The sequence below is a fragment of the Bos mutus genome, chromosome 13, assembly GCF_027580195.1.
Source record: "Bos mutus isolate GX-2022 chromosome 13, NWIPB_WYAK_1.1, whole genome shotgun sequence".
Lineage (NCBI taxonomy): Eukaryota > Metazoa > Chordata > Mammalia > Artiodactyla > Bovidae > Bos > Bos mutus.
Window position 1 is genome coordinate 8,996,517 of NC_091629.1, and position 22,895 is coordinate 9,019,411.

A 22,895-nucleotide genomic window follows, 5' to 3' on the forward strand; every position below is an offset into this window, starting at 1 on the left:
TAAATTATAAAATGTGCAAAAATCTGCATCTTAGCATCAATGAAAGAAATGTGATACTAAAGTGTCTAGTGTCTAGACTCTAAATTGCTGGAGAAAGTGTCAACTAAAAGAAAAATGTACAAGCTGCAAGTTGAGAATTGTTTTATTCTGTGGACTTTCTGAGATTTTAAGCCTATGAGGCAGCCTCTCAGATAGCTCTGCGGGACTACTCTGAAGAGACAGAGGAGGAGCCAGAATGTAGGAGTTTTGCAGCAAAAATCAGGTAGTAGGAATATCAAAACAGTGTTCAAGAAAACCAGATATCTCGTTAATGAATTTAGCAGTTTTCTAAGGATGGGGGCAGGGCTTACCTAGTGGCTCAGATAATTAAGACTCTGCCTGCAACGGGGGAGGCCTGGGTTCGATCTCTGGGTTGGGAAGATCCCCTATTGGAGGGCAAGACAACCCTCTCCAGTATTCTTGCCTGAAGAATCCCATGGACAGAGGAGCCTGGCGGGCTACAGTCCATGGAGTCCCAAAGAGCTGGACGTGACTGAATGAATAAGCACAATTGTATGGGAAGAGGCAAGAGTCTGGGCTCATTTAAATCATTTCTTTGATATGCATTTTAGGGCAGGTATCCTGTTCTTTTTCATTCTGAGTGCCTTCAGGGCTTTCTGTTGGGGGCTGCAGGAGCTTGAAGCCTGCAACATCCTTTATTGACAGAGCAGCAGCATTTGTCATTCACAAGAGAGAATCTGAGTGAATCAGACCAATCAGTGGAGCCTGTTTCAACTGAGATATCTATTACCCCAGCCTCTGTCAGCCATGGCAAAAGGTGCTAAAGGAAAGTTCTAAGGAAGGGATGGGTGGTGGGGGACAAGAATTGAAAAGCCTTCTTGTCTATACTGTTATTTAACATTTTCTAGAGTTTTACTTTCAATATTATGGGCAACACAAAGCATTTCCATACTTTTAGCTTTTTTGTTGGTTTTGAATTGCTGTGAAATGCAAGTTGAAAAGCCATGAAAGCAAAAACATGATGTATATATTAAATGACTGTTAATTTAAAAATGAAAAAAATGCCTTTGAGTGTTGAGAATTCAATTATGGGACATAGCTGTAAGTTTAAAATTTGCCATTTTGTTGAGGTTTTAGGTATGATTTAAAGAATTTTTAATGAACTTTTAATTGAGATAGTTTAGACTTACAGAAGAACTGCAAAAAGATAGAACAGAATCCTTGGATGCCCTTCATTCAGCCTTTTCTTAGTCGGTGTCCTCTCCCCTTCTGGGTTCTGCTGGCTGGTCTAAGAGTTAAGTTGACATGAGACAGATTCAGAGGAGAAAATCAAACAAAAGTTCTTTAACATGTATACACAAGAGAGACCCAGGACTGAATAGCTTGCTAAAGTGGCTGAAATTCTCACCTTGGTTAACATTTTTAGTTTATAAAAAGAGGGAGATGAGGGTAATGGTTTGGGAAGGCAAAGGGGAGGAAGGCAATTTGCATAGAGATGGAAAGAAAATTATTTGGTAAACAGATGTTTGCCGGGCCTGCAAAGACAACAGGCAGATAGGAATTTTGACAAACTGTGCCAGATTCCTCCCTGGCTACCACATCTATTGGGTTGGTGAAAAAGTTCCTTTGGGTTTTTTCATAAGATGGTATGGAAAAACCCAAAGGAACTTTTTGACTGACCAAATATAGTTATCTATAGTGACAGTGTCCTTCCTGGAACAGGTTCACCATCTAAATTCAGGCAGTTAGGGGGAAGGTAAGAGATTCTTCCTGAGTCTTTTATGCCTTGATTGTTTTCAGCTTGAAATAAAATTCATACCAGAAAGATATTTTGGGGTGACAAGTTTTGCTCCCCTACATCAGCCTTTACTGTAACCAAAGGGCAATGATCAAAACTAAGAGATTGACCTAGGTATAATGTTAACTAACATACAGAACATACTTGCATTTCACCAGCTTTCTAGTAATGCCCTGTTTCCATTCCCAGCATCCAGTGCTGGATTCTGCATCACATTCCATTGTTCTGTGTATTTTAAGTTCTTTGAAGAGCTGATTCATTGGAAAAAACCCTGAAGCAGGGAAAGATCGAGAGCAGGAGGAGAAGAGGGCGGCAGAGGATGAGTTGATGGGGTGGCATCACCGACTCGATAGACATGAGTTTGAACGAACTCCAGGAGGTATTGAAGGATGGGGAATCCTGGTGTGCTGCAGTCCATGGGGTCACAAAGAGTCAGATACGACTCAGTAACTGAACAACAATAATCTGTACTTGTTCCTCAGTCTTTTCTTGTGTAACTTCGACCAGGACTCTTCATAAGTGTTGGCCACACAGAATGTCCCTCAGTCTAAGTTGAGAGGATGATTCCACTGGGCCAGAATGTGATGATGCATAACTGAGAAGAATACCACAGAGGTATCAGGACATAGTATCAGGTCCCTAATATCTACATATTAATAGTGATATTAACCTTGATCACTTGGTTAAGGTGGTGTTTTGTCAGGATTTTCTAATACACAAGTAACTATTTCACTCTTGAAATTACTGAATGTTTGGGGGGAGATGCTTTGGGTCTGGAGAAGGCAATGGCACCCCACTCCAGTACTCTTGCCTGGAAAATCCCATGGAGGGCAGAGCCTGGTAGGCTGAAGTCCATGGGGTAACAAAGAGTCAGACACTTACTGAGCGACTTCACTTTCACTTTTCACTTTCATGCATTGGAGAAGGAAATGGCAACCCGCTCCAGTGTTCTTGCCTGGAGAATCCCAGGGATGGTGGGAGCCTGATGGGCTGCCATCTATGGGGTCGCACAGAATCAGACATGACTGAAGTGACTTGGCAGCAGCAGCAGCTTTGGGTCTAATACCCTGTTTTCACCATGCAGATCTGTCCCTATGGTCTTTAATATACTACTATCCTTTTCCTTCTTTACACCAGAAGATGCTCTAGGCTTAATCTTCTAATCCCTAACCTTGAAATCCACCAATTTTCTAAGGAGACTTGCTCCTTGTGTTGGAGGATGGTATGTGGAAATCAGGATTTGAGTACTCAGATATGCTTTTACTGGTTTTGTAGCTTCGAATGCCCCTTAGTAAATATATCTTTCCAGTTCTCTATGTATAATAACCCATCTATACACACACTTGCATTTCCCTCTCTCTCTGTCTTAAAAAATGATAATTTGACTACAGTCCAGTACCACCAGTTTCATTACAAGAGAACTATTATTAAAAATGTTTTCTGCATTATAGTTGGAAAATAGAGCCTGTACAATATTTATACTTTGGGGTTTATTTGGGCTCCTTTATTGAGGCTTAGGGCTTCCCTGGTGGCTCAGATGGTGAAGAGTCTGCCTGCAATTCGGGAAACCCAGATTTGATCCCTGGGTTGGGAAGATTCCCTGGAGAAGGAAACAGCAACCCACTTCAGTATTCTTGTCTGGAAAGTCCCATGGATGGAGGAGTCTGGCAGACTACAGTCCATGGGGTTGCAAAGAGTCAGACATGACTGAGTGACTTCACTTTGACTTTTATTGAGGCCTAATAATTTATTTTAGAAAAGACTCTGATGCTGGGAGGGATTGGGGGCAGGAGGAGAAGGGGATGACAGAGGATGAGATGGCTGGATGGCATCACTGACTCTATGGACGTGAGTTTGGGTGAACTCCAGGAGTTGATGATGGACAGGGAGGCCTGGTGTGCTGCAATTCATGGGGTCGCAAAGAGTCGGACACGACTGAGCAACTGAACTGAATAATTTATTTTAGTAAATATCTTGTATGTACTTGAAAAGAATGTGTGCTCTGTTGTTTTAGAGTTTTCTATATCTAAAAGCATATTAGTGTATTATTCAGATATTCCATATATTTGAATTTTTTTGTTGCTTGCTATTTGATTTCTGAGTGTAATATATTACAGTGATTCTCGGAGTGTGGTTCCTGGACCAAAAGCATTAATATTACCTGGAAACTTGTTAGAAATGCATATTCTTGGGCCTCACTCAATGTGATTTTTTTTTCTTCTGCATATGATCAGCTGTCTCTCTCTGAAAGACTCTAGAACTTTCCATCTGTTTGATGTCCTATTTGTCTTACTTGGGTTCTTTTATCTCTCATAGGTGGCACTCTCTGAGCCCTTTTGATCTGAGTTCTTTTGCCCCTCTTTAATCTGGGGCTTTTATCTCTATTACACTTTACCCCTTCAATATTTTACTTCTCTTCTTTTATGACTCTTATACCTGTATTTTGGCTTATGTGTTGTTTCCAAATTCTTTAACTTTGGAAGAAAAAAAAAAACCTCTTTATTCTTTTCTGTTATTTTCTCAGTTTGTTTCCAGCTCTCTAAGTTGATTTTTAAAAATAAAACATTCATCTTACTGCTTAAATTATGTACTGTTTCATTATTTCAAATACGATATTTTTCATCGTTAATATTACACTTGGCCTACTGGTGATTACTCTCCTTTCAAATTGTCAATAACTTTTTGAATATCACTCCAGAAATTTTCAATTCAATTTCATAATCTTCCTGACAATAATTCTGCTGTAGATTTTATATGTTGCAAATTCATATGGTTTCATTTGAGCTCATTTTAAGCTTCAGTTATCTAATTGTTTTGTGTGTTTAGTTGGGGTGCTCTTTGGCTATGTGAATTTGAGGATAGCCAAAAACTCAGGATTTTATCTCTTATCCACCAGGGAAGAATCTGCCTGGAATGCAGGAGACCTGGGTTTGATCCCTGGATTGGGAGGATCCCCTGGAGAAGGGCATGGCAACCCATTCCAGTATTTTTGCCTGGAGAATTCCATGGACAGAGGAGCCTGGTGGGCTACAGCCGATGGGGTCGCACAGAATCTTACACAACTGAGTGACTAACACATGAACTAATCACTGCTGGTGGAAGCCTGAGCACTAATGGAGCCTATCCATTTCCAATTCCTATTGACCAGCTCCACCTGCCCTGCACTAACACCTATGATAGTGGTTTTTCTTTCCTTCAATGCTCAATTTTCTCCTCGTCACTCTCAATGTCTGTAAGTGGACAAGATTTCTTGTTGACAGAGACAGATGAAACACAAGTTGCTGCTGCTAAGTCGCTTCAGTCGTGTCCGACTCTGTGTGACCCCATAGACGGCAGCCCACCAGGCTTACCTGTCCCTGGGATTCCCCAGGCAAGAACACTGGAGTGGGTTGCCATTTCCTTCTCCAGTGCATGAAAGTGAAAGTGAAGTCGCTCAGTCGTGTCTGACTCTTAGCGACCCCATGGACTGCAGCCCACCAGGCTCCTTCGTCCATGGGATTTTCCAGGCAAGAGTACTGGAGTGGGGTGCCATTGCCTTGCCCCAATTCTTATTTATTCTTGTTCTCTCATCTCTTCTCATCCCAACCTTCCATTCACTTCTAGAACTGAGTAGTTATTCCTGGGATTTCTCTAGTAGTCCGGTGGTTAAAACTTTACCTTTCAATGAGGGGGTGCAGGTTTGATCCTTAATCATTTAACTGAGCTCCTACATGCTCTGGAGCCAAAAAACCAAAACAGAAACAATATTCTAACAGATTAAATACATTAAAAATGGCCCACATCAAAAAAAAATTTTAGAGCTGAGTATTCCTGTGAAGAAGGCTGAGCGCCGAAGAATTGATGTTTTGAACTGTGGTGTTGGAGAAGACTCTTGAGAGTCCCTTGCACTGCAAGGAGATCCAACCAGTCCATTCTGAAGAAGATCAGCCCTGGGTGTTCTTTGGAAGGAATGATGCTAAAGCTGAAACTCTAGTACTTTGGCCACCTCATGCGAAGAGTTGACTCATTGGAAAAGACTCTGATGCTGGGAGAGGGATTGGGGGCAGGAGGAGAAGGGAACGACAGAGGATGAGATGGCTGGATGGCATCACTGACTCGATGGACATGAGTTTGAGTGAACTCCGGGAGTTGGTGATGGACAAGGAGGCCTGGCGTGTTGCAATTCATGGGGTCGCAAAGAGTTGGACACGACTGAGCGACTGATCTGATCTGATTCCTGAAATAACCTTTCCACTTGTTCTCCAGATCCCATTTTCCTTGGGAGAGTTTTTTCATATTCATCTTTTATATTTATTAGCATTATTTTTGTTTTAAAATTGTTACCATTTCCCTAAACTATATTTACATAAAAGCATAAATGTATAAAATATAACAGAGAAGGCAATGGCACCCCACTCCAGTACTCTTGCCTGGAAAATCCCATAGACAGAGGAGCCTAGTAGGCTGCAGTCCATGGGGTCGCAAAGAGTCGGACACGACTGAGCAACTTCACTTTCACTTTTCACTTCATGCATTGGAGAAGGAAATGGCAACCCACTCCAGTGTTCTTGCCTGGAGAATCCCAGGGATTGGGGGAGCCTGGTGGGCTGCCGTCTATGGGGTCCCACAGAGTCGGACACGACTGAAGTGACTTAGCATAGCATAAAATATAAATTTTAATAGTAATAATAAAAAATAGATATAAAATGTCTTAGTTCTTGTTTCCAGGCAAAATAGAGCCTGAGCAAAAGCTTATGTGTACAGCTTTGTTGGGACTAAAAAAAGGCATCTGAGACAGGGAAGAAGGGTGAACAGATGCAAAGCTGTAGGTCACTGGTGCTCACAGCTTTCACAGGGAAAATGTGTGCCCTGATGTCCTCAAAGGGCTCCACGAAGCTATTGTCCAACAAATAGTCTACTGGGGGCAAGGGAAAAGAATTTATCGATTGGGTTTTTTTCTGCTCATTTGTCAACATTTATCTTGCCTTGCATTTTCTGTCCTGCATCATTGATCATGTGCCTCAGCAGCAAGAGAGGACATCCAGGGTGGAAGTTGAGGTGCCTGGGGAGAGGTGTGGAGAGGTAGGGGTGACTTGTGCCAAGACACACAATACTAGGAGTTGTTACCTCAGAAGGTCCCCTGTCTAGACAGCAGGACAAGGGTGTCCCACATACGAAACCCCAACAACAGTATATAACAGGCACAAAGAATGTGAGATTGAATACCCTGGTATTCACCACCCAGATTGAGCAGGAGAATAAAACCAGTAACATTGTAGCTTCCTACATACCTTTTCTCCATTCAAACCCTCTTCTTCCCCTTTCCAATAGTATCAATTTCAATTTTTGTATTACAATTCTAGTGTGCTCACTGCATTTTTTCAACACATAGTTACATATTTGTAATCCAATATTGATCAATTTTGAATCTTGAACCACCTATAAATAGTATGCTACTCCATATTTTTCTGTAATTTGCTTTTGCAATTGTTGAGGAAATATAATTAAAAACAAAATCTCCTATTAACCCAGGAAACCTCTCCACAAAGGCAGAAGAGAAAGAAAACAATTTTATCATTGGGTAAGCACTCAAGAAGAGTTGGATGTAGATTACAGGCAAGAGGTGCTATAAAATAATGCCAAGCATCTTCATGAGACTGCTGAATGCATTTACCTCACACTAATGGTGTGTCGTTCATTTTATTTATCATTACTTGCAAAAAGTCAGTTTTTAAAGTTCTTGCCAATCTGTATAAATGTTCTTTTATAGTTTTGACCTTCATATCCCTTATTAAAAATGAGATTGGGCGTATTTTTACTTATTTATAAGACTTCACATTTCTTCTCTTGCTCCTCTTTCAATTGGTTGTTGATATTTTTCTTTTGATTTGCAACACTTGTTTCCATTTATGCTCTATAAATTATAAAAATAGGTTTGAAATTCGATTTTATACTTTCTTATACTTTCTGATGAAAAGAAATCCTAGTTTTAATGGGTCATGTTTATTTTTCAATCATGATTAATGCTTTTGTGTCTTTAAGAAAGTCATCCTTAGAGTGACCTGAAGATTGTTGTTGTTCACTCAGTCATGTCCAACTCTTTGTGACTCCGTGGATTACAGCATGCCAGCCTTCTCTGTCCTTCACTGTCTTCTGGAGTTTGCTCAAACTCATGTCCATTGAGTCAGTGATGCCATCCCACCGTTTCATCCTCTGTTGTCCCCTTCTCCTCCTGCCTTTAATCTTTCTCTAGCATCTGGCTCTTTTCCAATGAGTCAGCTCTTCGCACAAGGTGGCCAAAGTATTGGAGCTTCAGCATCAGTCCTTCTATCAGTCCTGAAAATAGTCATCTATATATGTTTTTTTCTTTTTTCATCTATATTTTTTGAATTAAAAGAGTTTTCAAATTTAAATCTCTGATCTTCTAGAAATGATTTTTCTGTATGGTGTGAATTCCCATTTCTGTTTTATGTTTTTAATTAATATTCCTGCATCACTGTTTCATTAATCCATTTTCCATCATTTAAGCTCCTAGTTCATCCTTACTGATCAGCAGTATAAATGATATACATCTGTCATATATTATATTTCCTTGTATATAAGTGTCAATTTCAGGGCTTTTTATTCCTGAGGGCCACATATTCATTGATTTAAAGGGACAAATTGAAAATTTTACATTTCTATGTTTAGTTTCTATTTCATCCTGCTATTGATTCTCTCTTTTATCTTTATTTGGTTTATTCTTTTGTTTTTTTTCAAATGACTTCTTAAAGGATCTTTTCTGAATCTTTGGTTTCCTGAATTTTTAATGTGATATATTAACATCTAGAGTGTGATTTTCTACCTTTTAAAATTCTGTTTGAGTGTTTTTGTTTTAACATGTCTAGAAAATGCTTAGACATAATTCTTGAGATGTTTTTTAGTTCAATCTCTGTATTTCTGTATGCAGGAGTGACTTGATATATTTTAAAGTTTCTCATTCTATCAATATTTTCTGTACCTCTTAACTTCTCTTATTTGCACTGCATTTGGGTCATTTCTTCTGGTTTATTAATTCTTTCTTTGGTTTTGTTTCGTGTGCTGTTCACTCAAGACTATTCTCTTGAGTCTTGAACTTCAGTGATTATATTTTTTAGATCTTTTTCTTGGTTTGTTGTCAAATTGGCTTGGTTATTTTTAATAGCTTCTTGAGCCTTGGCTAGGGTTTGATTCTTTATTCTTTGAAGATTTTAATGCTTGATTTTATCTTATACATATTCTGGTATTAGAATCCTTGAGGATCTCAGTCTGCTGTCTTTGTTTCTACTGGCTCTCACTCAAAATGCCTGGTTTTCGTATGTATTTGTTCATTATTTTGGACTAATGTTTGACTGTGGAGAAAATCCTGTGGGAGTTAAGTGGATGATACTTTCCTCTAGAGTGGATTTGTGTGATCATCCTGGGTCCATCTGAATAATTGTTTTGGCTTCTACTTCACACATCATATGTGTGATGTGAAGTCAATTCCAAAACACATGTGGAAGCAAGTTCACGGCTAAACTCTTTTATGAGATCATTTTTCTTATTTCTCCCCTAAAACCAAGGCGAGGGTAGACAGGTTTAGCTCTCTTTGCTGCAGAGCTGAGTCATGGAGTCATTCCTTCCTTCTGGTTGTTTCTTTGGCAGTGGGGAGAGTGAGGGCTTGTTCAGTCCAGCAGTTTCCATCCACAAAGTTCTTCTCCTCAGTTATCAGCACCGTGGGATTTCTGTCCTTAAAGACTCTCGTTGTTGGCATTTGTCACCAGAAGATTTTCAGCTTCATATTCTCATTATCATTCTATTTTTGGTTTATCATCATCACTATTTCTTGCCTTGTGGGCATTTTCCCAGACTCTTTATAGATGAGCAATGCATTTGGAAAACATGATTTTTGTAATTTATCAAATTTTTTTTTATACAGCAGATTGGCATAGTGGGTTCAGAGTATGAATTCCCAAGTGGCCAGACACAAATGTATCAGTGTTTTTTTCAGCAACATATATGAAGCATTTCAGTTACTTTGAGCTTCTGGAGAAGGAGGCAATAAATAATTGCCTAACAATGTGGAAAAGTACTTTACTTTCCAACAGTTTGGAAAGTAGCAGTATCTTAACATTTTGGGAGGTGGTGTGACTAAATATCATTAAGAACATTTTACTGTAACTGCAGCTCTGCAATGCCTGTAGGATAGAAGGAGTTGATTTTATTAATTCTCTTCTCTATGTAGCTGAACTGTTGTCCTAAATTATTTTTAAGGGTTATAGATTATAGTCGAGGGTTATAGAGGATAGATTATTCATGGAAAGCACTAGATGTATATAAAATCTCAATCATAGAATCTGTAATAAAATTGTCTTAGCTAAGTCTCTTCTAAGATCCTTCTCTCTGACAGCATCTATGGCATGAATGTTATCTTAGAACTGATAAAATTCAATATCTACTGAATGGCCTCACATTTCAAATGTCCTGACTTTATTTTTGTAATGAACCAAAGGATACCATGCCAATAATAGAAGTGTTCTTTAAATATCTTTTGTTAAAGATGTAAAACTAAGGGAAAATTGAAAATATGTTGAGTTAAATTTCTTGACACTTGAAGAACACTGGAAAGTTTAAATGACCACCAGCTTTTTCAATTCATCCTGAAGAAAACTATCATAGTATTTTATTGAAGTTCAGATCTCAGTACGTGGCCCTTCCTTAACTCAAGAAACTTTAATTAATGGCTAACTTTTTGCCAGACATTCCTATGTAGATGCTCAGTAACATTTACTCCCATTAAATCAAGATTTATTGAAGCCTTCCTTTATGTTGTGTTCTGTGTGAGGCAACATGAGTCAAAGGTGAATTAGTCATGGTACTTACCTTCCAGGTGACTTTCAGCCCAATAGGGGTGGGCAGGAGAGAGAGGTGGAGAAGGCAATGGCACCCCACTCCAGTACTTTTGCCTGGAAAATCCCATGGATGGAGGAACCTGGTAGGCTGCAGTCCATGGGGTCGCTAAGAGTCAGACACGACTGAGCGACTTCACTTTCACTGTCATACATTGGAGAAGGAAATGGCAACCCACTCCAGTGTTCTTGCCTGGAGAATCCCAGGGACAGGGGAGCCTGGTGGGCTGCCATCTATGGGGTCGCGCGGAGTCAGACAGGACTGAAGTGACTTAGCAGCAGCAGCAGGAGAGACAGGAAGCTTGTTTGTTTGTTTAAATCACATGGTGTGATAAGGGCTAGAGTGGAAATTCATCCAAGTAATCCTTTAAAATTTTGTTGCATTCTATCTTTATCCCTCAAAAAGCATTACTACTTTCACATTTTAGTACATTTTCCTCTCCTATGACTTCAGGCTTTTTGAGGGGTAAAGTATGGGTATTATGTACTGAGATTTTTGTTGTTGTTACTGTTTAAAAAATTTTTTAAATTGATGTATGATTGCTTTACAGTGTTGTGTTTCTGCTGTACAACAATGTGAATCAGCCATCAGTTCAGTCGCTCAGTCATGTCCAACTCTTGTGACCCCATGAACCACAGCACGCCAGCCCTCCCTGTCCATCACCAACTCCCAGAGTCCACCCAAACCCATGTCCATTGAGTCGGTGATGCCATCCAACCATCTCATCCTCTGTCATCCCTTTCTCCTCTTGCCCTCAATCTTGCCCAGCACCAGGGTCTTTTCAAATGAGTCAGCTCTTTGCATCAGGTGGCCAAAGTATTGGAGTTTCAGCTTCAACATCAGTCCTTCCAATGAACACCCAGGACTGATCTCCGTTAGGATGGACTGGTTGGATCTCCTTTCAGTCCAAGGGACTCTCAAGAGTCTTCTCCAACACCACACTTCAAAAGCATCAATTCTTATGTGCTCAGCTTTCTTTATAGTCCAACTCTCACATTCATACCTGACCCCTGGAAAAACCGTAGCCTTGGCTAGATGGACCTTTGTTGGCAAAGTGATGTCTCTGCTTTTTAATATGCTATCTAGGTTGGTCATAGCTTTCCTTCCAAAGAGAAAGCGTCTTTTAATTTCATGGCTGCAATCACCATCTGCAGTGATTTTGGAGCCCCCCAAAATAAAGTTAGCCACTGTTTCCACTGTTTCCCCATCTATTTCCCTGAAGTGATGGGACCGGATGCCATGATTTTAGTTTTCTGAATGTTGAGCTTTAAGCCAACTCTTTCACTCTTCTCTTTCACTTTCATCAAGAGACTCTTTAGTTCTTCACTTTCTGCCATAAGGGTGGTGTCATCTGCATATCTGAGGATATTGATATTTCTTCCAGGAATCTTGATTCCAGCTTGTGCCTCCTCCAGCCCAGCGTTTCTCATGATATACTCTACATAGAAGTTAAATAAGCAGGGGACAATATACACCCTCACGTACTCCTTTTCCTATTTGGAACCAGTCCGTTGTTCCATGTCCAGTTCTAACTGTTGCTTCCTGACCTGCATATAGATTTCTCAAGAGGGTCAGGTGGTCTGGTATTCCCATCTCTTTCAGAATTTTCCACAGTTGATTGTGATCCACACAGTCAAAGGCTTTGGCATAGTCAATAAAGCAGAAATAGATGTTTTTCTGGAACTCTCTTGCTTTTTCGAGGATCCAGTGGATGTTGGCAATTTGATCTCTGGTTCCTCTGCCTTTTCTAAAACCAGCTTGAACATCTGGAAGTTCATGGTTCACGTACTGCTGAAGTCTGGCTGGGAGAATTTTAAGCATTACTTTATTAGAGTGTGAAATGAGTGCAATTGTGCAGTAGTTTGAGCATTCTTTGGCATTGCCTTTCTTTGGGATTGGAATGAAAACTAACCTTTTCCAGTCCTGTGGCCACTGCTCAGTTTTCCAAATTTGTTGGCATATTGAGTGCAGCACTTTCACAGTGTCATCTTTCAGGATTTGAAATAGCTCAACTGAAATTCCATTACCTCCACTAGCTTTGTTTGTAGTGATGCTTCCTAAGGCCCACTTGACTTCGTATTCCAGGATGTCTGGCTCTAGGTCAGTGATCACACCATCATGATTATCTGGGTCGTGAAGATCTTTTTTGTACAGTTCTTCTGTGTATTCTTGCCACCTCTTCTTAATATCTTCTGCTTCTGTTAGGTCCATACCATTTTTGTCCTTTATCGAGCCCATCTTTGCATGAGATGTTCCCTTGTTATCTCTAATTTTCTTGAAGAGATCTCTAGTCTTTCCCATTCTATTATTTCCTTCTATTTCTTTGTGTTGATCATTGAGGAAGGCTTTCTTATTTCTCCTTGTTATTCTTTGGAACTCTGCATTCAAATGGGTATATCTTTCCTTTTCTCCTTTGCTTTTTACTTCCCTTCTTTTCACAGCTATTTGTAAGGCCTCCTCAGACAGCCATAAGTATACATATATCCTCTCCCTCTTGAGCCTCCCTCCCACCCCTCTAGGTGTGCTGTTAAGATAATTTGGAGGGAAGTTTTAGGATTTCAGCAAAATTGAAGGGGAAGAACAGAGATACCCCTGTATTCCGTGCCCCTACCCCAGCTTCCCTTATTTACCTCCCCCACCAAAGTGGTACATCTTATTATCACTGATGAACCTATATCAAAACATTATAATTGTACCAAGTCCATATTTTAATACGGTTCATTCTTACTGTTTTACTTTGAGTTTAGACCAATATATTGATGTAATTAAATGTACCTACCATTAGAATGGGCTTCCTAAGTGGCACTAGTGGTAAAAAGAAACCTCCTGCTGATGCAGGAGACATAGAAGACACAGGTTCAATCCTTGGGTCAGGAAGATCCCCTGAAAGAGGCATGGCAGCCCACTCCAGTATTCTTGGCAAGAGAATTGCAGGGATAGAGGAGCCTGGTGGGCTACAGTCCATGGTGTCGCAAACAGTTGGACATGACTGAAGTGTAATTAGCACACATGTACACACTATTAGGACATCATATAGCATATTTTCACTGTTCTGAATATCCTCTGTGCTCTGCTGATAATGCCTCCCCTCCCATCATGATCATCTCTTATTAAATTGTCAAACACATATAGCTGTGTGCCCTACATGGAAAAATAACAATACCAGAGTAATAGCAGTAACACCAGTAACAATATAAACCACTTCAGTGGTGTTAACTGTGGGTTAGTCTCTGTGCGTGCATGCTCAGTGGTGTCTGACTTCACAGCCCCATGGAGTGTGTCTCCTGTGGCTCTTGCATTGCACATGGATTCTTTACCACTGAGCCAACGGGGAAACCCATTAGTCTCTGTTCTAGGGTTTGACTCATCTAATTCATACAACAATTCTGAGGTGGGCACTATCATTATCCCCATTCAACTGATGAGGAGACTGAGGTGCAAGGTAAGTGACTTAACTCTCAAACCCACTTAGCTAGTAATGCAGAGCCTAGAAATGGGCTGTAGATAGTCAGTAAATGTATACTGAAGACATAATGAATTAATAATTAGGTAGCTGTTTAAAGAGAAACTTAAACACAAAAGTCTTGGAAATTCTACATCTAATACTAATGCATTTTCCTTTGTTTGGGCTATATAATTGTGGAGACTGTTATACTATATCTGCATTAAAGGGTTTTATTCATGTCTGTGTGGAAGCTCCTTAGTAGTTTTTCTGCCCTAAGACATAAAAGATCGACACATTTTACCCCTAGCAATTCTTTGGTTCTATCGTCCTGTTTAAGTTGGATTATCTTCAAAGGACAGAAGCTTCATCAGTATGCTGGACATCCTTGTGTTTTACATGGAAACCTCCCCAGTGCTCTGAATATAAATCAGCTTTACCTGCAATGTGTGGCAAGTGAATTTGTAACTTCTGTATTAATGAAATACACCAAAGTGAAAGTCATTTGGAAACCTGGATTCTTCCTACCCTCTTGGTCTTTTACCTCAGATCCTAAGATAATCAGAGCTTGTTAGAGTTAGAAGGGGCTTTGGATCATGTGATCCAATCATCTCCTTTTACAAACAAGCAAGCTACCGTTCAGAGCAGCACTGACTCACCCAAAGATACACCATAAATTAAGGGAGAGCAGAAATGAGGACAGTGCTGTTTAGAGATGCGATGGACATGCCCAAGACAATCAGAGATATGTTTGGAGAATAGCATGAGCTATGACCATTAAAAGAAAAAATTACACCATTCTCTGTGTTCAAGTAGTATAATTCACAGTAGGGAGAGGGCAATGCAGGAGTACAAGGTACTACATCACAGAGCAGACTGATAGCCCTCACAGGCGATGTAGGCTAGTTTATATGAGATTACAGAGGAATAAGGGGTGTTTTGTGGCTCAGGAATCCTGCTCGTTCATTTATTGATCATTTTTATTTAGCATATGCTCTAAGCACCAATGTACATGCTGGAAAATCAGTGATGAACAAAATAGATGTGCTTTTTCCTCATGGAACTTAGCATCCTTATTGAGATAGATTGGTCTTCATTTATATTTGCTTTTTTTTTTTACTTCAAATTTGTGTGTGTTTATAGTATTCATCAATAGATTCCAGAATAGTATTTAAAAATACACATTAGTAAGAACAGAATGTAGTCATAAGCTTTGTCCCTACGACCAATTTTATTCATCTGTTTTATGTGATTTTTAATTATGAAAGCTTTGCCTATTTCATTAGATTTTTCAAGAAAGCAGTTTTTGTTTGTTTTTTGTTTGATAGCTTTAATGACATAAATTTACTTTCTCACATTTCTGGAGGCTAGAAGTGTGATATCAAAGTTCAGCTGAGTTAGTTTTCTCTCCTCTCTCCTTGGCTTGTAGATGGCTATCTTCTCTTTGTCTTCACATGGTCTTCTGTCTGAGCATGTCTGTGTCCCATATTTCTACATTATTAATAATGAAAATATAGAGAATAAGTGACCACTATTCATTCAGAGCTTGTTATAGCAAGGGAGTCAGCCACCACCATCACTTGAATTTGAGAGAGACTCAAAGACAGGCAGAGGACTGAGAAAGTTTTATAATAAAGGAATAATAGAAGGCTTCATATGTGCCTTGATTGAAGGCCATTGGCAGGGGAGGGTGTAGGCAGGACACTCAGTGTGGCTGGTTAGTGGGGTGTATTTGGCTTTCTGGAGTTGCCCCTGCGTTGGAAGTAGGTCAGAAATTAGAGCAGCATTATTAAGACTGGTCATTTTGTGGCCAATTTGTTAAGGGTTATTGTTTGGCTTCCTGGAATGGTTGTTAGAGATAGTTGTCTGACTCCCTACAAGTCTGATTGGCAGAAAATAGGTTTGCTTCCTGGGATGGTTGCTACAGATTGTGGGTAGGAGTTCTTTTTTTACGTATAACCTAGCCATTAGTCTCCACCAAGAAAATGAATGCTCCGAATCTTACAAATGAATGCTTCAAAAAAAAAGTGAGGGAAACAATAACATGTGGTGGAAAGATGAGAAGGATGTTATTTCAGACAGGGTAGTTGAAGAAGACAACTTTGAAAGTAACGTTTGAGTAGAAACTTGAATTATGTGAAGGAGAAGCCATGAGACTTTGGGAGGTACATGGAGGAGGAAGGAGAATGTGTCTGGAGGACAAAGGAAGAGTAGAAGCTCAAGGGTGGGAAGAGCATGGAAAGTGTTGAAGAAAGTGAGGATCATTCAGAGGGAGGTAGGGCTGGTGGGCAGGTATTTCATTTGTCCTTGAGATCTTACTGTAAGGTCATCAAAAGTCATTGCCAATAAGGGACTTCTCTGGTTGTCCAGTGGTTAAGACTCTGCGCTTCAAATGTAGAGCGTGAGGGTTCGGCCCTTGTTGGGAAACTAAAATCCCATGTGCTGTGTAAAATCGCCGCCCCCACCCCCTCACTCCCTCACCCCCTCACCCCACCACAAACAAAAGAAAAATAACTATTCTTTAGAATAAAGTCATTGGCACTGGGGTGAGTTAATTGCTTAAGGTCAGTTTAGTCACCATGTGAAGAATAGTAGGTGGTGGTTTAGTTGTGTCCAACTCTTACAAGCCCCATGGACTATAGCCTGCCAGGCTCCTCTGTCCATGGGATTCTTCAGGCAAGAATATGGAATGGGTTGCCATTTCCTTCTCCATGGGATCTTCCTGATCCAGGAATTGAACCTGGGTCTCTTGCAAGCAGTCAAATATGGAAGCAGGCAGAACAATTAGAAAGCTAATGGTGAGGATCGGGTTGAGCAGAATTTTAAGACTAACAGGAAAATGGAAAGGATGTTTCAGCATGAAGGAAGGGTCTGAGTGAAACTGGAGCAGTAAAATAGTCCTGATGGGGGAATGGAGAGGAATCCAGATGGATGGGTGAGCTCGTGCTCTGTGTAATGGATGGCTGAAAAATTTTGCCTTATGCAAAATTGCACGGAGTATAGATTTTGTTAATTAGGAAATGAGCATCTGTTATGACAATAATGAGCAACTAAAACTTTGGCTTAAGATATTTTCTTTGTAGTTTGCCGAGAGAGAGAGGTGGAATTTGTTAGAGGGAACATAGGTGCTGAAGTTTTCCTTAACCGTGTGTGAGACATTCCTGAAAGAGTGGAAACAGAAGGAATCAAGGGAATTATTGTTTTTATTATTTCAAGAATTCCAAAGGATGAAGAAATAATTCTACTGCCTGAGATAAATACAGCTTCGTATGTTTCAGAGAATTGTTGTAACAAAAACACAGCTCTTAATGTTAGCCATTGGAGCTGGGCTATGTGTAATTGTAAATGATAGTGGACAATCATAAAGCAATAAGATTCTGAATAATGCAATAGACTCTTTCAGGCAGCATTTGGCCTGGAGGATACAATGCCCGTGCTTACAGATAGGAAAGTATAAATAAAAGCAGCACCAAGTGCAGAAGAAAATCGGTAGTGGGAGGCATTGTACAGAAGTTAGAGGTCAGTTTCAAGGCACATTTATTTCCACGCTGTCTTTTTCTCTATGCACTTTGCAATAGCTGAATTGGGACTGCAGATAAAATTTCGAGTCTTACTTTTCTCGGAAAATACTAGAGTTTTCCTTTGGCTAAAGCTCAGAGTAAGCATAATTTTTAAGCATATTCATGTCTTTGTATGTAAATCTTTGCTAATATTTTGGATTATTGTTCCCTTAGGAAATAGTACTAGAAGGGAAATGAATGGTCATTTCTCATTAATTTTGTTCCTAATAGCTCTTGCATTATTCTTGAGAACGTAGGAAATTCAGGAGGTGGAGAGTCTTTTTTTATTCCTTTCAAATGCAAATATGGGAAGTTTAGACATGAATTATAGAAGCGTATCAATGGCTGACACAGAATGAAATAATAGTGATCACTGGAGTGACTACTGATTTGTACAAGGGATTTTAATCCGTTATCTTCTTTAATCCTCAAAGCGGTTCTATGAGACAGATTTTTTTTTTTTTGCCACACCAGGTGGGTTAAGGGGTCAGGTTCCTGTCCAGAGATAGAACCCATGCCCCCTGTAGTGGAAGCATGGAGCCTTAACCAGCGAACCACGAGGGAAGTTCCAGAGACAGGTGTTTTTATTCTCACTTGGCAAGTGTGAAACCTGAGGATTAGCCCAAGGTCTTAAAACCTCTACATTTGACTCTAGAATCTATGGTCTTAATCTGCAGACAAACAAAAGTAGACAACAGCATGAATAGGTGGGTACACCCTAGTCATTCCTGAAAGGCTTCATCCTTAACCTCATGAAGGAATTATCCTCACTTTAAACACCCCAGGCATATTCCTCCCAGCCTAAAATATTCTGCTGAAGTGCTTTTTGTCACATTAATTTCCTAACTGTTCCCTTTGCTTCCGCCTTGATCTGTGTTAACCCTAACACTGTAACCACAAGTTTATGTTCCCTTGGTTTATAGCTCATTCTCTGGAGTAAATGCAGTAGTTGTGAAGTAATGATTTTGTTGCCATCATAAAATATGTTGAAAAGACCCTGAACAACTAAACATTTTTCAGTATGACCTTCATACAACTTTGGCCTCCAGATATTTCTCCCTACTCTGGCTGAAGCCCAAACTGTCCACTAACAGCTGCTGACCTGCTGCAATACTTCCAGTGCCTTTGTCCTGTGGTTAACCCAACCTGTTTCCCTGAACTTTCTGGGGATTTGCACAACAAATCGTTCTCAGAATAATAGGGATAGGTTTTCTCCTTTCAGAAGAAATGAAAGATTTTCTTCAGTTACTTTCAAGACATACTTTTTAACTCCACTGACCTGATTAACATTTGTTTTAGCTGTAATTCAGCTAAAACCATGTCGTCAGCGGTTTACAAACTCTTGACTCAGTAATATTAAAACAACGGTAAAAAAAGATTGAGGGCAGGAGAAGGGAGCAACAGAAGATGAGATGGTTGGATGGCATCACCAAATCAATGGGCATGAGTTTGAGCGAACTCCAGGAGATGATGAAGGACAGGGATGCCTGGCGTGCTGCAGTCCATGGGGTAGCAAAGAGTTGGATACGACAGAGCAAAGTCACTTATTACTCAGTACTGGATTCTGAGCAGTTTCTGTACACTGTTTCTTAGAAGAAACACATGAGATGTGATGAGAGCCTGTGTTAAAAACAATGATGAAAGTGAAAAGTAAAACTGAAGTCACTCAGTCGTATCTGACTCTTTGCTACCCTGTGGACTGTAGCCTACCAGGCTCCCCCGTCCCTGGGATTCTCCAGGCAAGAACACTGGAGTGGGTTGCCATTTCCGTTTCCAGGGGATCTTCCCACCCAGGGATTGAACCCTGGTCTCCCATATTGCAGGCAGATACTTTAACCTCTGAGCCACCAGGGATACTGAAGTTTAGTTTAAGTAACTCCCAGAGTCACACATATGGTAAGTCATAGAGCTCAGTTTCTAAGCCAGATGATTTTAAAGCCTGAATTCCAAGCTTCTACAGAGCGTGTATTCGTTCAGGCAAGTCACTCCTTAAAACAACTACCATTTCCAACTGAAGGCATAATTCAATTTTGCTTAATTGCTTGTTATGTAACCAGATGCTGAAATGCATAGTAAAATTTCCTGTTTGGTCAACAAATTATATTTCAAATGGTCTTTTGTTGGCTTTTCTTACTCTGAGAAAACTTTTCTTTAGGTAAAAACGATAGTGATCATAGTAGCTTTTCACAAATGAAAGGAAAAGAAATCATCTTACTGGGCCTTAAAGGTCATTCATTTGCATTTCAGTTAAACATTTTGAGACCACAGGACAATGTTTGAATACTTGTACAGCTTGAAAGCACAACATATGTTACTTAAATTAAGAAAATCTTCAAGACTGTTTGACAGTAAATTTGTCTACATGTCTTTTGGACATTTTTTGTTAACATGTCTTTATTAAATAATACATGAGCCACTTTTTTTTTAGGCATTTTTTCATACTTTTATTGAGATTGAGCCAAATAACCAGCAAATGCTTAGCTAGTAAAAAAGGGGAAAAAAAAAAAAAAAACCAAAACCTCATACGGGTGGATCCTTGTTGTTAACCAAGTCCTTAATAGCTAAAGGGCAGCTTTAAATAATCTGTTGCTATTTTCTAAAGATGGTTAAACAGTTTTGTGCCATCTGCCTAGGATGTTGTTTATTATGTTTTAGATTACAAATTCTCCAACTAAATCTATTCTTCAGCCATCTTCTTTTGTTCAATCTTTCTGTGTGTGATATTATCATTAAAGACCAACAAAATGGCCACAGTCCTAATCATCTGCTGTGTTGTCATTATGGGGATGTGGTTGCATCAAAGCTATTAAAGTATCAATAAGCATTTTAAGTGGGCAGGGAGTGAGGGTTGGCATCTGTCCGAAATAGGGGATGGTTTTAATAGCTTTGGAGTAGATCCATTTTCTTCAAGCTATTTTTTTCTTTTTTCTTTCTTTCTTTTTCTTCTCTCTCTTTTTTAAAACAGCTTTTTGTTACTGAAGAAACTGAATTATACTCAGGTAATAGACAACTCACAAAATATAAGTGTTGGTAGCATTTATACTTTTCAGTCAATGCATGGGGAAACCACTTTCTGCACTTGTATAGGAGAATCAGAATGCTTTGTAATTGTTTACAACTGTTTGGAAAGTTGGAATCAGAATGTGTAAGTGGATTTTTTTTTTTTAAGGAGGCGTATACTCTTATGTTTCATAGTTTTCCTTAATTCTAATCGGGAGGAAGGAAGAAAGGAAATATGGAAACTTAGTTACTTGCTTTATTAAAGAGACTTCTGCTACAGAAGGTGCTTTTATATAAGCTCAAAACAAGCTCAGGGAAAAGGTAAAATCAGAAAACATATTTAGAATTTTAGGTCAATAGCATATTTATCATGTGAGGCTGCACACATTAAAAAAAAACAAAACTGAGCTCTTTTAAGGATTTTCCTAAGTCCATTCACTGCTTTTTTAAACAGCTAGTTTTCCAAGAATTAATAATAAAGCAACATTTCCTCTCAGTGAGAAGACTGAACAGAGTGGAAGCATTTAAGCACATGTTTACCTCTGAAAATATTTAATTTTAATCTCAAATCCAAATTAGTGGCATCTGAGGAATTGATTTAAAACAACAACAACAAACCTCTGTCTGTATTTGCGGGGCTGGCCGTGGCCTGTTCGCCCTCTGATCTGTACCCAGATCTGTTTCTCTTGCTTGGCAGCAGGGGTCAACATCCTCCGGGCTGATTTTTTTCCCCAGGTGACGCTGGCTCCCAGTTGGGCCTAGCAAATGGGGGGCTGGAGACAGGGATTAGATGGCAGAGTGAGGAAAAGCCAGCGTCTCCTTGGCCTGCTCTCTCCCCTGTGCCAACCCCAATCTGCCTCTGCTGGCTGCTCTGTCCCCGCAGGGGTCCCCTTTGTGCCTAGCAGCTCACTGTTGCTTTAGCTACTACTTGGTGATAGGCATCCCTGGACCCCGATTATATCACTTCCCTGTCTCTCCTGTGGAGGGTTGGGAGGGGTTTCTTCTGTGCTAATGTCTGGATTGCCTCCTCATCCCCTGTTTGGCTTCAACCTTCCAAATGCCTCTGTAACCAATTATTTTATTAAATGTATTCTGTTTTAAATGTTAGGAGTGGTTTCTGTCGTCTTGAATGGTAGAATGTGAAATTCTTGTATTTTTTTTTTTATGATTCTTTTGACTCATGTGTCTTTCCTAATTGATTTGTAGAATTCTTTTTACATATTCGGATACTGATATTTTACTGATTAAAATAGTAGTATAAGGATTTGCCTTATGTAGATCTATTTTAATGGGTTTTAGTGAGACTTTTAAATCTACAAATTGAGTCTTACCTTTTTTTGTTGTTATTGGTTTTAGTGCCCAGGAACCTTTTATTTTTACGGTCTAAGTAGTAATGCTCAGTTATGCCCTACTCTTTGTGGTCCTGTGGACTGTAGCCCATCAGGCTACTCTGTCCATGGAATTTTCCAAGCAAGGATACTGGAGTGGGTTGCCACTTCCTACTGCAGGAGATCTTCCTGACCCAGGGATTGAACCCCCATCTCTTAAGTCTCTTGCTTCTGCATCAGCAGGTGGATTCTTTACTAGTGTCACCTGGAGAGACCATATAGTTTGAGTAAATGAGATCTATTAAAGACATTTTGCTTGCTGTTAATAGACTAACTTCTAATGATAGATTGGACTAACTTCTAATGATAGATTGAGTTCTTTTTTTTTTTAAGGGTACAAATAAGAAGTAGGAAGTGTGTAAATGATTTGTTGTTGTTCAGTCACTAAGTCATGTCTGACTCTTTGCGACCCCATGGACTGCAGCACACCAGGCTTTCTCATCCTTCACTATCTCCTGGAGTTTGCTCAGACTCACATCCACTGAGTTGGTGATGCTATTCAATCATCTCATCCTCTGTCATCCCCTTCTGCTCTTGTCCTCAATCTTTCCCAGCATTAGGGTCTTTCTAATGAGTTGTCTCTTCACCTCAGGTGGCCAAAGTATTGGAGTTTCAGCTTCAGCATCAGTCCTTCCGGTGAATATTCAGGGTTGATTTCCGTTAGGATTGACTGGTTTGGTCTCCTTGCAGTCCAAGGTACCCTCAAGAGTCTTCTCTAGCACCACAATTTGAAAGCACTGATTCTTTGGCACTCAGCATCCTTTATGGTCCAGTGCTCCCATACATGAGTGCTGGAAAATGATTGAGAATTCTGTTGA